The sequence below is a fragment of the Acinonyx jubatus genome, chromosome B3 (genome assembly GCF_027475565.1).
Source record: "Acinonyx jubatus isolate Ajub_Pintada_27869175 chromosome B3, VMU_Ajub_asm_v1.0, whole genome shotgun sequence".
In the NCBI taxonomy this organism is placed as follows: Eukaryota; Metazoa; Chordata; class Mammalia; order Carnivora; family Felidae; genus Acinonyx; species Acinonyx jubatus.
Window position 1 is genome coordinate 5,171,727 of NC_069386.1, and position 14,503 is coordinate 5,186,229.

The following is a 14,503-nucleotide window of genomic DNA, read 5'->3' on the forward strand; positions in this document are numbered from 1 at the left end:
GGCTCAAACTCATGAACCACGAGATCATGACCTGAGCCAAAGTCAGAAGCTCAACCAACTGAGCCGCCCAGGTGCCCCCCATTTGATACTGTGTTTTATTTTTGCCTCTTTAGTAGGTATATGTATAGTAGTATTTTCTTGTGGTTTCAATCCCCTAGACTATTGTGAAGTTGAGGACCTTAATTGTGTTTATGGACTCTTTCTGCATTTTTTTTTTAATTTATTTTTTTTTTTTAACGTTTATTTATTTTTGAGACAGAGAGAGACAGAGCATGAACGGGCAAGGGGCAGAGAGAGAGGGAGACACAGAATCGGAAACAGGCTCCAGGCTCTGAGCCATCAGCCCGGAGCCCGACGCGGGGCTCGAACTCACGGACCGCGAGATCGTGACCTGGCTGAAGTCGGACGCTTAACCGACTGCGCCACCCAGGCGCCCCTGTTTCTGCATTTTAAAAGAGCCTGTTCAGGTTTTTTGTCTTTCTTTGCAACTGTCCTACAGGAATTGTTTATACGTTCCATACACTATTTGTCAGTTGTATATATTGCAAATGTCTTATCTGTGGCTTTTAAACACAGATTTAATAATATGTTGGTCACCCGTTTTTAAAATATCTTTTATTGTGAAATATGTTCTATTTCATAGAGAAAAGTGCAAAGAACACCGGTGTATGAGTTAACATCGCAGGCCTGAGACTAAAGTCCTGCTTGCAAGATTGGTTCTTGGCTGGTGAGTGGGAACTGGGCTTTTGAAACCTCTCCTATGCCAACATGGTTGTTTTGCCCACCTGGAACCCTAACGCCTGCTTTCATTCTGAGAGTCCACGTTTTTGGTGGGCAGAGGGTGCTTCTGGGACCAGCCCCCGATAAAAACCCTAGACTTTGAGTCTCTGACACGTTTCCTGGGGCAGAAATGTTGCACGTAGCTGCGTCTTCATTGAGAGAATGTGCCCTCGTGAGAGGAGAGAGCACAGGAAGGTGGCACCTGGATTCCCCCAGACTCTGCCTGGTGTGTCTTTTCCCCTTGCTGATCTGGCTGTGTGTCCTTAGCTGTTGGTAGGACTGTATGCTGAGTCCTGTAAGTTATTCCAGCAAATCAGCGAATGTTAGGGCGAGGTCTCTGGGGACTCCTGAAATAGCTTAACGTTGTATTTATCAAAGCACATACCCCTGTACATATGTCTCGGGTAAGAAATAGAGCATAGCTAACACCTTCAGAAGCCCTGTGTGTGCCCTGTTCATCCTCTATCCCAAAGATAATCGTTATCCTGACTTTTGTGTAATCGGTACCTTGCTTTTCTCTGTACTCAGCTGTTTCAAAAGTCTTGGTGCTGTTCTAAGGTAAATGACACATAAAAGATTCTTAAATAATTCAATTTTATTTTTTTCTTTTTTGTTAGTGCTTTTTGTATCTTATATGAGAAATCCCTTAAAATGACAAGTTCTATTCACTTGAAAGTGACTTGTGTGTCTGGAGTGAAGTAGGGTGTAATTTTCCTTTCTTCCCCATGTAGATATCCAGGGTACCAGCACCAACTACCGAAAAGACTCATTTGCTAGTGTTCTGTGGTGATAAATGTCATAAATTGTCATAAATTGTGCACGGGCTTGTTTCTGGGTGCTTTATTCTCTTCCACTGGTCTTCCTGTCCTTACACCATCACCCCTATGTTTTTAAAGACTTTTTTTGTTTGTGTTGTTAAATCTTTATATGTCTGGCAGGGCAAGCCTTGACCACAGACAGTTCTGTTTCTTTGTGAGTGCAAGTTAATTTTTAAAGAAATTTGTCCATTTCATCTAAATTTAATTTTATTGGCACATTATTCAGAATCTGTTATGACATTTTTTAAGTTTATTATTTATTTTGAGAAAGAGAGAGGAAGCACGAGGTGCGGGGCAGAGAGAGAGGGGGAGAGAGAGAATCCCAAGCAGGCTCTGCACTGTCCGTGTGGAACCCAATGCTGGGTCAGACTCACAAATGGTGAGATCATGACCTGAACCAAAAACAAGAGCCGGCTGCTTAACCTACTGAGCCACCCAGATGCCCCTGAAAACGATGTTTCAATGTCTGTGGGGAATGTAGTTAATTTTAAGTCTCTTCTTTCACTCCTGATACTGATTTGTGTCTTTTCTCTTGTTCTTGCTAAGTGTTTTCACAGAAACACTTTTCTCTTTTCTCATCAGGCTTAGTTTGTTTTTATCTTCTAACTTCATTGAATAGATGCTTTCTGCTCATATTTAGCCTTCTTTTCTAACAATGAAGGCTGTACATTTCCCTGTCACTACCTCTTATGTTGCGTATCACATTTTTATATGTGGACTTTCATTATTATTCTGTTCCAAATATATTCCAGTACCTATTGTGATATCTTACTTGATCCATGGTTTATTTGCAAGTATATTTACTTTCAAACATGAGATTTCTTTTTTTTTTAATTTTTTAAATTTTTATTTTTTTAAAATATTTTTAACATTTATTCATTTTTGAGAGACAGAGCACAAGCAGGGGAGGGGCAGAGAGAGGCAGACACAGAATCCAAAGTAGGCCCCAGGCTCGAAGCTGTCAGCACAGAGCCCAATGTGGGGCTTGAACTCACAGCCGTGAGATCATGACCTGAGCCAAAGTCAGATGCTTAACCGACTGCACCACCCAGGTGCCCCTTACATTTTTTATTTTTAAAAAAATCTATGGAAAAGCAAGATCAGTACAGGAATGAAATATCTGCTTAAGTGTACATTTACATTCATAAAAATAGTTCATATGTTAGGTCGCAAGAAAAAGGTTAGTAATTTCCATAAAGTAGAAATATTACAAACAATCCTTACCGCTATGCTACAAAACTAGAAATTTAAAAAGAAATTTTAAAACCCATATGGAAAATTAAAACCCTTCAATTGAAGAACTATTAGATGTTGGGGCACTTGGGTGATTCAGTCAGTAAACTGACTTCAGGTCATGATCTAAATGGTTCATGGGTCCGAGCCCCAAGTTTGGCTCTGTGCTGCCAGTGCAGAGCCCACTTCAGATCCTCTGCCCCCTTCTCTCTCTGTCCCTCACCTGCTGGCACCCTCTCTTCCTCTCTCTCTCTCAAAAATAAACATTAAAATAAATAAAGAATGAATAAAGAACTATTGGATGGAAAGGAAATACAAATTGAAATAAAGGATTCCTGAAAACTAATGAAATGAAAACCTAACAAATAGGATTCTGTAAGATATGTATAAAGTAGTGGTTGGGGGGAAATTTATTGGCCTAAACACATTATAAACTTAGGGAAGAAAACACCTGAAGTAAATTCCAGACTTAGAAAGTTAGAATAAAAACAACAAAGTAAAACAAGAGAAAGCACAAGAGAATAGAAATAAAGATCGAAGCAGAGGTCAATGAGATGGAGAACAGAAAAACGTTTGAGAAATCACAATCTTAGATCTTAGACAGTTTAACAAACCAGGTAAACTAATGCTAATTTAAGAAAATTGGGAAAAATCACAAATACAAAATAACAAATGACAAGTGGGAAAAAAATTTTTAATGATATTAATTTGCATACTTCTGTGTTAAATGAATTTGAAAATTCAAATGAAATGGATAATTATTTAGAAAAATGCAATTTATTAAAATTGATGCCAGCAAAGATTAGAAGTTAAATAACTCAATTTTCTTTTTTTTTTTCTTTTCTTCAACGTTTTTATTTATTTTGGGGACAGAGAGAGACAGAGCATGAACGGGGGAGGGGCAGAGAGAGAAGGAGACACAGAATCAGAAACAGGCTCCAGGCTCCGAGCCATCAGCCCAGAGCCTGACGTGGGGGTCGAACTCACGGACCGCGAGATCGTGACCTGGCTGAAGTCGGACGCTTAACCGACTGTACCACCCAGGCGCCCCAAATAACTCAATTTTCATAGCATGTGGTTATGAAAAAACTGTCTCACTGGAAGCAGAAAAGCACACTAGATGTAAATGGTTTCACAGAGAAATTCTGTTGAAAAGTTTAAGAGTCCAGATAATCCCAGTGCTAAATACATTGTTTCAGAGCATAGGAAATGAAGGAAAACTTCCAAATTCTTTTTTTTATTAGTTACTTTGTATTATTACAATCGTCAGTTTAGTCATCTTTAGTTGTTGAAGGGCTAAAGTGAAATAAAATTTGCCCAAAACTTTTCAGTCTTCTAAGATGTCTTTGGGTTTTGTTTTTTTAAAAACAACTTTATTGATCTACAATAAACTGCAAATATGTAAAGCATACACTTTGATCAGTTTTGCTATGAGGTACCATGACTGCAGTCAGGTTCATGAACATACTCATGTCTCCCAGAAGCTTCCTCGTGCCCCTTTGTAAGAATGAAGAACTCCTATAGCTCCTTAAACAAACAACAACCCAATTAAAAGTGGGCAGAGGATCTGAATGGGCATTTTGTCAGAGAAGATACACAGATGGCCAAAAAGCACATGGAAAGATGCTCACCACCACTAATTTATTAGAGAAATGCATGTCGAAAACACTAGGTATCATCTCACACTCATTAGGATGGTTACTGTAAAAGCAAAACAAAGACAACAAACAGAAAATAACAAGTGTTGGTGAGGATGTGGAGAAATGAGGATATGGAGAAATTGTGCACTGTTGGTGGGGATGTAGAATGGAACAGACTCTGTGGAATGTAGTATGGCTATTCCTCAAAAAACGAAAAATAATAGAATTACTGTGTGATCTACAAATTCCACTTCTGGGTGTATACCCAAAAGAATTGAAAGCAGGGTTTCAGAGATACTCGTACACACATGTTCACAGCATCATTATTCACAATAGCCAAAAAGTGGAAGCAACCCAGATGTCTGTTCAGAAGAGTGGATGGGCAAAATGTGTGAGATCCATACAATGCAATATCATTGAGCTTTAAAAAAGGAAGGAAATTCTGTCACATGCTACAGCATGAATAATCCTTGAAGACCATATGCTGAGAAACAAACCAGTCACAAAAAGATAAACACTGTATGGTTCCACTAACGTAGTCAAATGGAAACAGAAAGAATGGTGATGATCAGGGACTGGGGGAGGGGGAGGGAGAGAATTATTATTTAACAGGGATAGAAGCTCAGTTTTGCAAGATGAAAAAGTTCTGGCGGTTGGTTGCACGACAACGTGAACGCACTTTATACCACTGAACTGCATGCTTGAAGATGATTAAGATGGTAAATTTTACATTATGTCTATTTTAGCGCTTTTGAAAATAAAGAAGAGGGCCGCCTGGGTGGCTCAGTCAGTTAAGCATCCGACTTCGGCTCAGGTCATGATCTCACGGTTGGTGGGTTCAAGCCCCGTGTCCGGTCTGTGCTGACAGCTCGGAGCCTGGAGCCTGCTTCGGATTCTGTGTCCCCCTCTCTCTCTGCCCCTCCCTCCCTTCCACTCTGTCTCTCTCTCTCTCTCTCAAAAATAAATAAACATTAAAACAATTAAAAAATAAATTAAAAAATAAAAATGAAAAAGAGTGCACAAGCCAGCTTGAAGGAGCTCACTACTAATCAAACACAAAACCATTTGAGCATGAAAATAATGACAGCAATAGATTACAACCCACCAAATACATGAGGAATCAATCCTTACTGATAAAAAGCGAGTCGGGGAAAAGGGAAAGTTCTTTCCAGTAGCATGCCAGCTACAAGAGTGATGGATGGGGTTACGAAAACCATCATTATACGGCCGTACTGTTTACAGTCATACTGTTATTTCTTCAGTCATGAGTCATTAGTGGATACTAAACCAGTTACTTTTTTCCAATTATCTTTTTATTATTGATTTCTGGCATAACTACATTGGGTTGGAGAACATGTGACTTTAATCCATTGAAATAGTTGGGACTTGCCTTATGGCCTAGTTCGTGGTCAGCTTGTGTAAGTGTCTGTTCTCGAAAAGAATGTACATCTTGTAGTTGCAAAGGTGGCATTATTCAAGTCTCCTGGGTGGTTCCTGATTTTTGTAGTTGCTTGTTTTATCAATTACTGAGAGCTAATTATAAATCTAGAATTATAGTCTTTTTCCTGTCATTCTATCAGTTTTGCTTCACGTGTCTTGCAGTTACTTTATGGGCCATACAAATTTAAAGTTGTTTCTGGTGAATTGAATTCTTTGTCATTATAACAGTGGCCTGTTTATCTCTGGTAAGGCTTTCTGTCTTAAAATCTGTTTTGTCTGCTACTAATATAAAAACCTTAGCTGTCTTCTGGTGAGTTTTCACGTTTTTTTTAATCTTCTTACTCACTTTTGAGAGACAGAGCATGAGTGGAGGAGGGGCAGAGAGAGAGAGGGAGACACAGGATCCGAAGCAGGCTCCAGGCTCTGAGCTGTCAGCACAGAGCCTGACGTGGGGCTCGAATCCACAAACTGTGAGATCATGACCTGATCCGAAGTTGGACCCTCAATCGATTGAGCCACCCAGATGCTCCTTATCTTTTTACTTTTAACCTCTCTATACAACCCAGTGTTTTGGACATGTTTCTAACAAACAGCAAATACAGTAGTTAGATCTCATTTTTTAAGTTCAGATTGATAAACTTTTTAGCCAAAGTAATTGTTCAGTTTATATTTATTGTAATCAACAGATATTTTGACTTAAGTCTACTACTACCTTCTTTTGTACTTTGTATTATTTTTTTCCCTTTCTTTCCTTTTTAATAGCTTCCTTTTAAGTGAGTTTTTTTTAAATCATTTCACTTTTCCCTTCTAGATTTTAAGGTGCATGCTCTGTTTTTATACTTCAGTGGTTTCCTAGAAAGCACAGTGTGCGTGTCTGTCCTCTCAAGTCGGCAATTAATCAGCACCTCCCACCCCTCATAACACAGAGGCCTTGGAGCATATTAAATCTCTTTACCTCACTTATGTGTCATTACCTTCGGGTATTGTAACTGTTTGGTTTTTTAGCCCTGTTGCTTTGTGCAGTCAAAGTTTGTTTAGATTTAGCCACATATTTCACCACCTCCTTGATTCTTTCAGTCCAGCCATCATCTGAGAACTTACATCTAGGCTCACTTTTCAACTACCTTAAATATTAAATACATCCTTCAGAATCTCATTTAATGAGACTCCCTGGTGGCAGGCTTGGTTTTGATTATTTGAAAATGTTTTTATTTCATCTTGATTTTTTTTAATAACAAGTTTGACTTGTAATTCACATAGTCCGAAATTCACCCATTTAAAGAGTACAACTCAGTGGCTCTTATTATGTTCCTAGATTTGTGCAGCCATTGTCACGGTTGATTTTAGAACATTGCCATCAGCCCAAAGAGGACCTCCACACCCCTTGCTGTCACCCCCCAATCTGCTCACCACCACCCTCTCCCTCCTCCCCCCAGGTAGTTACTAATCCACTTTCTTTATACAGATTTGCTTACTTCGGACATTTCATGTACATGGAATCGTACCATGTGTGGTTCTTTGTGTCTGGCTTCTTTCACTCGGCTAGTATTTCAAGGTTCGTCATTATTGTAGCATTTATCAGTATTGAATATGTATTTTCAGTTCTTTTGAGTATATGTCGAGGAGTGAAATGGCTGGTTACTCTGTGTTTAATCTTTTAAAGTACTGCCAGACTTTTCCAACACAGCTGCACCATTTTATATTCTCAACAACAGCGTATGAAGATTCCAGTTTCTCTGCATGCTCACCAACACTTACTATCTGTTGCTTTTGTTACAGGCAGTTTTAAAAGTAACAGCTTTATTGAGATGTAATTCATATATCACAAGATTCATCCTTTTAAAGTATACAATTCAGTCTCAATTTTTGAAGGACGTTTTTGCTGGGAAAAGAGTTCTAGGTTATTTTCTATCAGCACGTTGAAAATAACATTCTGCCGTCTTCTGATTTTCATTTTTGAAGAGAAATCAATTTGCTAACCAAATGTTGCACAATGATGTATTTCGGTGTGGATTTCTTTTTATCTATCCTGCTCAGAATTTGTTTGCTTTCTTGAATCTGAAGATTCGTCTTTCATTATGGAAACACCCCACCTGTATCTTTTCAGGTATTAATTCTGACCCGGTTTCTCCTCTCTTCCTGGAACTAGATTTCTGTTTAGATTTCTGTAATACTTTCTTACCGTACCCTCCATGTCTTCTTACTTCTCGTATTTTCCACCTCTTTTTTCTTTTCTTTAAGTTTGTTTATTTTTGAGAGAGAAAGTGAGTGACGGAGGGGCAGAGAGAGGAGAGAGAGAATCCCAAGCAGGCCTTGCCCTGTCGGCACAGAGTCCGACAAAGTGTGAGGTCATCACCTGAGCCGAAATCAAGAGTCGGATGCTCAACCGACTGAGCCACCCAGGCCCGCATCCACCTGTTTTCTTTCTCTCTCTGTGTGTATGCATTTGTTAAGTCTACAACTTACTATGAGGGATCTTAGATTTTGCCCTACTTTTAAACTAGCAAGCTAGCCTGCTACAGTTTTTTTTATACACACATACGTTCGCATTTATGTATGTACTGACAGAACACAAGACCGGAGACACAGATGGTTTATTACAGCAACAACAGCCCGCAATATCTTGCATCAGTTCCCCGTGCCCTAAATCCCACAAGGTGAGGTGATAGGGGCTAGATGATACTGGTGCATACAGTCCAGCGCATCCCAGCAAAAGGAACACCAAAACTTAGAGACTCTGAGCATTTAAGGGTTGCTGGCACACCTGCACATCCTCCCTCCAGAGAGATTGCTCCTTACCCTAGGATGTGGGCGCATCTCTCCCGGATGAGATGGGGAAGGTGCCTCAAGGTTTATTACCCTGAAATGTAAGGAAATGTCTCCAGGGAGAGGAAGGAGAGGGCTTTGTCTTTGTTACTGTGGGATGTCGCTGGGGAGATATGACTCTAGATCTCTCTGGAGGGATATGCCGTCTCTAGCTGCCAAAGACTTAACATGTCCTTTGCTCAAAAGACTTGGACCATGTAGGAATGTGAGAAATCCCTGGAGACAGATCCTGGACACGTTCTTCTGATTTTCCCTCCCGTTTTCTAAGTACCTCTTCAGTTGTGTGTAACATGCTGGTAAATCCATTCACTGAATTCTTCTTTTTGGTTATTGCACTTTTCATTTTTAGAAGCTCTCTTGGCAAGGTCATTTTTATAGTTTTCTGGTTACTGCAGATAATTCCAAGCTTGTCTTTGATTTTTCTAAACACAGTAAGTTTAATTGCTTTATATACTTTTATGCCCAATACTGTTTGGCTTTCTTAGTACAACTAATTCTTCTTCCTGGTGCCTCGTTTCCTTGTGTGCTTGGCTGTTTTTTGTCTGTGTTTGCTACATATTGTCTTGAAAAATTATTTGTGGGAATTACTTAAGGCCTAAGGTAAAGGTACATTCTTCCGGAGACATTTTTGCATTTGTTTCTGCTTTGCTTTAGGATGCTTTGGCATTAGGACTGCTTTACTGTAAATTCATGACTCAAAGTTTTAAAAAATTATTCAGGTGTAAAAATTGATTTGAAAATATTCTCGGGCTTGTGGGTTCAGGGTCTCTCCCTCTCAGTCCTTCAACAACTGGTGACTTTCCTTCACTTACAGATACCAGCGATAGAAATGGAATTTAATTTTACTTTACCCCTTTGGGGTGCTGGTTTTATAGCAGAACATTTCCCACCCTGGTTAGGCCTTAACTCGGACTTTGTCCATCTTTTCACTCCAAGGCTGTCAAAACTGATATCTCGATTCTCGGAATTAGATATCCGTCTTAGGATAAAAGCAATTTCAGGGCTTTCCGTAACTCTCTGATTGCTCGCTTTCGTTTACATTTTGGCCTGATAATTTTTTTAACTTCTTATCAGAGATTTGATGTATTTAATAAGTCTTTTTTTACTCAACAATAATCTAGAGCAACTCTCAAACTTTTTTTATGAAGGGCCAGGTAGCAAATATTTTAGGCTCTGCAGACTAGATAGTCTTTTGTGATAACTACCCAGCTGTGGTGCTAAAGCAGCCATAGGTAGTATGGGAACAAATAAGCATGGTTGTGTTTCACTAAAATGTTTTTTACAAAAACCGGCTGCAGGCCAGATTTGGCCCGTGAGTCATAGTTTGCCAGCTCCACATCTGGAGTCTGTTGCTTACTGAACATCCCAGTAACACTTGTTAAATACTGAGTACTTTCCCTATTTTGTTGTGTTTCTTTCATCACACATTAAACATGTTTTAGAGACTAGATTTTCCTGTATTTATTTTTTTTTTTTTAAGTTTATTTTGAGAAGAGGGGGGAGTGAAGGAGAGCATGTGGGGGAGGGACAGAGAGAGGGGGAGAGAGAATCTCAAGCAGGCTCCACACCCTCAGCGCAGAGCCCAACCTGGGGCTTGATCCCATGAACCCTGAGATCACCTGAGCCAAAACGAAGAGTTGGACACTTAACCAACTAAGCCACCCAGGCACCCTTATTTTTCTTTTTTAAAGATGAGTACCGCGACATTTAAATGACTGTTACATTTAATATGATTGTATTTCTAATGCTAGTTACAACCCCAGTGTTACTTAATATTCTTGTCTTGTGCTTTTGTCAAATGAACTTTAGAAGCATCTTTGTTGAGTTTTGTGAAGTATTCTGTGGTGTTTTAATTGGAATTTTGTTAAACTCACAAATTAATTTATGAAAAATTGTTATCTTAATGATGTTTAAACCTTTTCATTGAAGAACATGAAATATTTCTCTATTTTTCTAAATTTTTCTTTTTTTCTCCCAGTAATATTTGGTCATTTTCTTTATATCATGAAGATATATGTCTTTTGCTAGGTTAATTGGTAGTTTAATACTTCTCATTGCTATTGTTAACTGAATGCTTTTTTAAAAATTGTATTTTCGGGTTAGTTATTACCACTACATGAAAATGCATCTGACTTCTGTGGATTTATATTTATCTTTTATTTAACCATTTTGCTTAAGTTTTAATTATCTATTGTTATGACTGATTTTCTTTGGATTGTGTTGGTATATAATCATCTTGTCTGCATCTAATATTTTCATCTATTCTTTTCTAGTATTTCCTTTTTGAATAATTTTGCATTGGCAAAAATGTCCACTATGAGAGTGAAAATAGGAGAACAGCCTTGTTTTTTGCCCCTATTTTTTCATGGATTCACCCCTATTGTAAAATATAAGATAGTACAGTGGGTCTCAATTTTAACTTCTTTTTTTTTTTTTTGTCTTTTGTCTTTTGTCTTTTGTCTTTTTTTTTTTTTTTTTAAGTGGGCTTCATGCCCAGCACAGAGCCCAATGTGCAGCTTGAACTCACAACCCTGAGATCAAGACCTGAGCTGAGATCGAGTTGGACGCTTAACTGACTGAGCCACCCAGGTCCCCTTTGATTTTAACTTTAATTCTGTGTTTTAATGTCTCAGAAGTGGTTTGAGTTTTATCAGATGGCTTTTCAAAAATGTACTAATAGTACATACTGTATGATTCTCTCTATATGAATTAGGCAAAACTAATCATTGGTGATACAGTCAGATAGTGGTTACATCTGGCATATATTAACTGGGAGAAGGGACAAGAAAGCGTATTGTGCTAGAAATGTTCTGTACTGTGACTTGAGTGTTGCTTTTATAGGCAAATATATAAGTAAAACCATATTGAGATGTTTAAGATCAGTGCACTTTACTGCATGTATGTTTTACCCCAATAGAAATGTATTTTTAAAATCTGTTGATCTGATCATACTGATTGAAAAACATTTTTTTTTTCTGTTTATTTTTGAGAGAGAGAGTGGGCATGTGTGCTCGCACACAGGAGAGGGGCAGAGAGAAAGGGAGATAGGGGACCTGAAGCAGGCTGTGTGCTGACAGCAGGGAGCCCAATGTGGGGCTCAAACTCAAAACCGCGAGATGATGATCTGAGCCAAAGTCAGGTGCTTACCTGACTGAGCCACCCAGGCGCCCCTGATCACACTGATTTTTATTGATTAAACTGTTAAAATGATGTATCGTTACTTTAAATACATTTTTACTATTGATTTTAAAAAGAGAGACCATTAAAAACCCGTGTAATAAAAACAGTGATACAGAAGATCTTTGGGCAAATGGACCCAGCAACCACCTGATACCCAGTAATTAATAAATTTTCCTTCTTGTGGGATTACAAGTTTTGACACCTCTGCTTTTCTTAGGTAAGTCATACAGAGCTATGCCTCTTCCCAGAAGAAACTATAATGGCAATTGTATGGCAATAAGATCCTAGTCAAAAGTCTCTCTCTGTCTAGAAATTGTGTTTGCTTGATGTTTGATTTGATTACAGGAGAGAGGTGTTAACTTTCCACTGGTGCCCCATTGAGGTGACCTTGAGGTTCATAAGGTTATGATTGGCTCCCGCTCTTGCCCTAGAAGGTAGCTTAGCCTTTGAACAGTAACCACATGGAGCTCACCCCCGAAACCTCCACTTCTAGCGGAAGACAGGAAGCAGTGCAAGACATAGCTGAATGTTAGTTGGCGCTGAATTTCTTAAGAGCGGTCTTTTTGGCAGTCTGTCCCCCGGTCCTGAAATAGCCATCTCAAGACAACAAAAAGAATAAAAGAAAGACTTGACCTAGAGAAAAGGTAGTACGGATTTTGATAGATCCCAAAATAGCAATAGTCTATTTTGATCCCAAAATGAGCAATAGTCTCATTTATTTGAAAGAAGAGGAATTCTACCTTTAAAAAAAGAAAGAAAGAGAACTTCGCTTCCTTTGTCCTATGTCTTGCTTTTTTCCTGCAGTCTCTTTTTAACCTTTTGTTGTAATAACTGCGTGTCGCAATAACAATGCTTTTCCTGCTAGTGTTACTAGGACGTTGTCTGGTGGACCTGGTTAACTCAGATCATGTGCTCCTTCCACTAACTTCTTACATTTTTGTTTTTGTTGGTTTTTAAATGCTGGAAAAAGTTAACAGTTTATTATAATTTCTTTTATTTAACAACCGAGGAAGTTCGTGGCCACCAGCAGTTCCAGTGCAATTTCAGGGGTGGGGACAGTTCAGGCGTCTCTGTTGGAGCTGTGAGTGTAGCGAACCGTGTAGGTGAGATCCGCATGCACTTTTGATAGCGCAGGTGGAGGGATCCCTCCGAAATCGACTTCATTAGCCTCCCGCGCAGCAGACTGTCCAGGGCCGCGCAAAGAGGCTTTTGTTGTTCCAGATGTTAGCGTAAGTCCACGACCATCCAAAGATAACAGCTTGGCACGTGATGTCAGGGCCTTAAAGGCCATCGTCAGTTTCCTCTTCTCCATCCCTTACGTGTTCTTGGAAATTCTGCTTCAAATCCACAGAGACGTTACTAGCTTCCTGGTGAGGCCGGGGCGCAGAATCTGCTGCCCGCTTCCGTCTACCTAAGCTTTTGTTTTTAAAATCAGTGTTGCTATTTGTACGTTTCTTAACAGCCAGTGTTGAAGGTAAGGCTTCAATTTTACAATGTTCAAACTCCAAAAAGGTATTTCTCCTGTCACATGTGAATGAAATTTGCTTGGGTCTTGTATGCTGAGGATCTTATAAATGCTGTGTCCCTCAAATAGTCAGAAGTAATTCTGTTTATTACTACAAATGTGATACTTTTTTTCTAAGCTACTTGTAGAATTTTTTAAAAAAATTTTCCTTGTGGAGGCGCCTGGCTGGCTCAGTCAGTAGAATGTGCAGCTCTTGATCTCGGGGTCATGAGTTTGAGCTCCACATTGGAGGTAAAGTGTACTTAAAAAACGATAATAATAAAATCTTTTAAATAAAAATTTTCCTTGCAGTTTAATGTCCTTAGACTACTTCTTAGTATCATGACCTGTTTGTTAAATAAAGGCCCTTTCAGTTTCTGGCCTAAACTATTTTTGTTTATTCAAGACACTGTTCAGATGGGACTCTTTTAATCCTTTATTCTTTGCCATTGGTTTCTTTTAATTCAAAAGACTTTAAGTCTCATTTGCTGGGTGTATGTTTTGTATTCCAGCACTGGATTGTTATCATCCTCTTCCTTCTATTCACTGATTTATTTATTCTGTCTGTGCATGGATATGGTCTTCTGGTTTATTATATTTCATTCGGTAAATTTTTTTGCACTGTTGAATTAGTATTTTGTTTATTGCAATGGCTTAAGGATAACTTCCCCCCTTAAGTAAGAGAAAATTGTGATCATTTTCCAAATTATACTTGTGATTCCTGTGGTGGGTCTAATTCAGAGATTTACTTTAAAGTTTTCTGGGCTCATTGCTTTGTTCCTCTCCTTCAGTATTGTAGAGCCTTTCACTGGTCTCTGGTTTCAGTTTATTCTCCTCCTTTAATTTCATACCACCGATACTTGCTGTTGTTTGGTAAATAATTTTGTGTGTGTCGGACAACTTAACGATGTTTTAATGGAGTATACAAAGGAGACCCCTTTTTGCTTCTCGGCGTTCACCAATGTCTTCAAAGTGTTCTCACTGAAGGATTTGGAGTAGAAAATTGTGTACTTGCTACCATGCTTTGGAGTATGTCTTTCGCTAAAGGTTGCTACCCTGTAGCAATAACCAGAGTCATGTAG

The 14,503-nt window shown here is 38.9% G+C and overlaps 1 protein-coding gene across 4 annotated transcripts in view; it reads left to right on the plus strand.

The window, feature by feature from the left end:
* Positions 1 to 14,503, plus strand: part of BLM (BLM RecQ like helicase) — an 87,759-nt gene that overhangs the window by 5,236 nt on the left and 68,020 nt on the right. The window contains exon 1 of one of the 4 annotated variants that reach the window (XM_027068138.2): positions 12,268 to 12,370. The exons of the other annotated variants lie outside the window; for them this stretch is intronic. The gene's annotated coding sequence lies outside the window, so the exon portion shown is untranslated. Of the gene's footprint in view, positions 1 to 12,267; positions 12,371 to 14,503 lie in introns of those variants that run through there. 4 annotated transcript variants of the gene reach the window in all.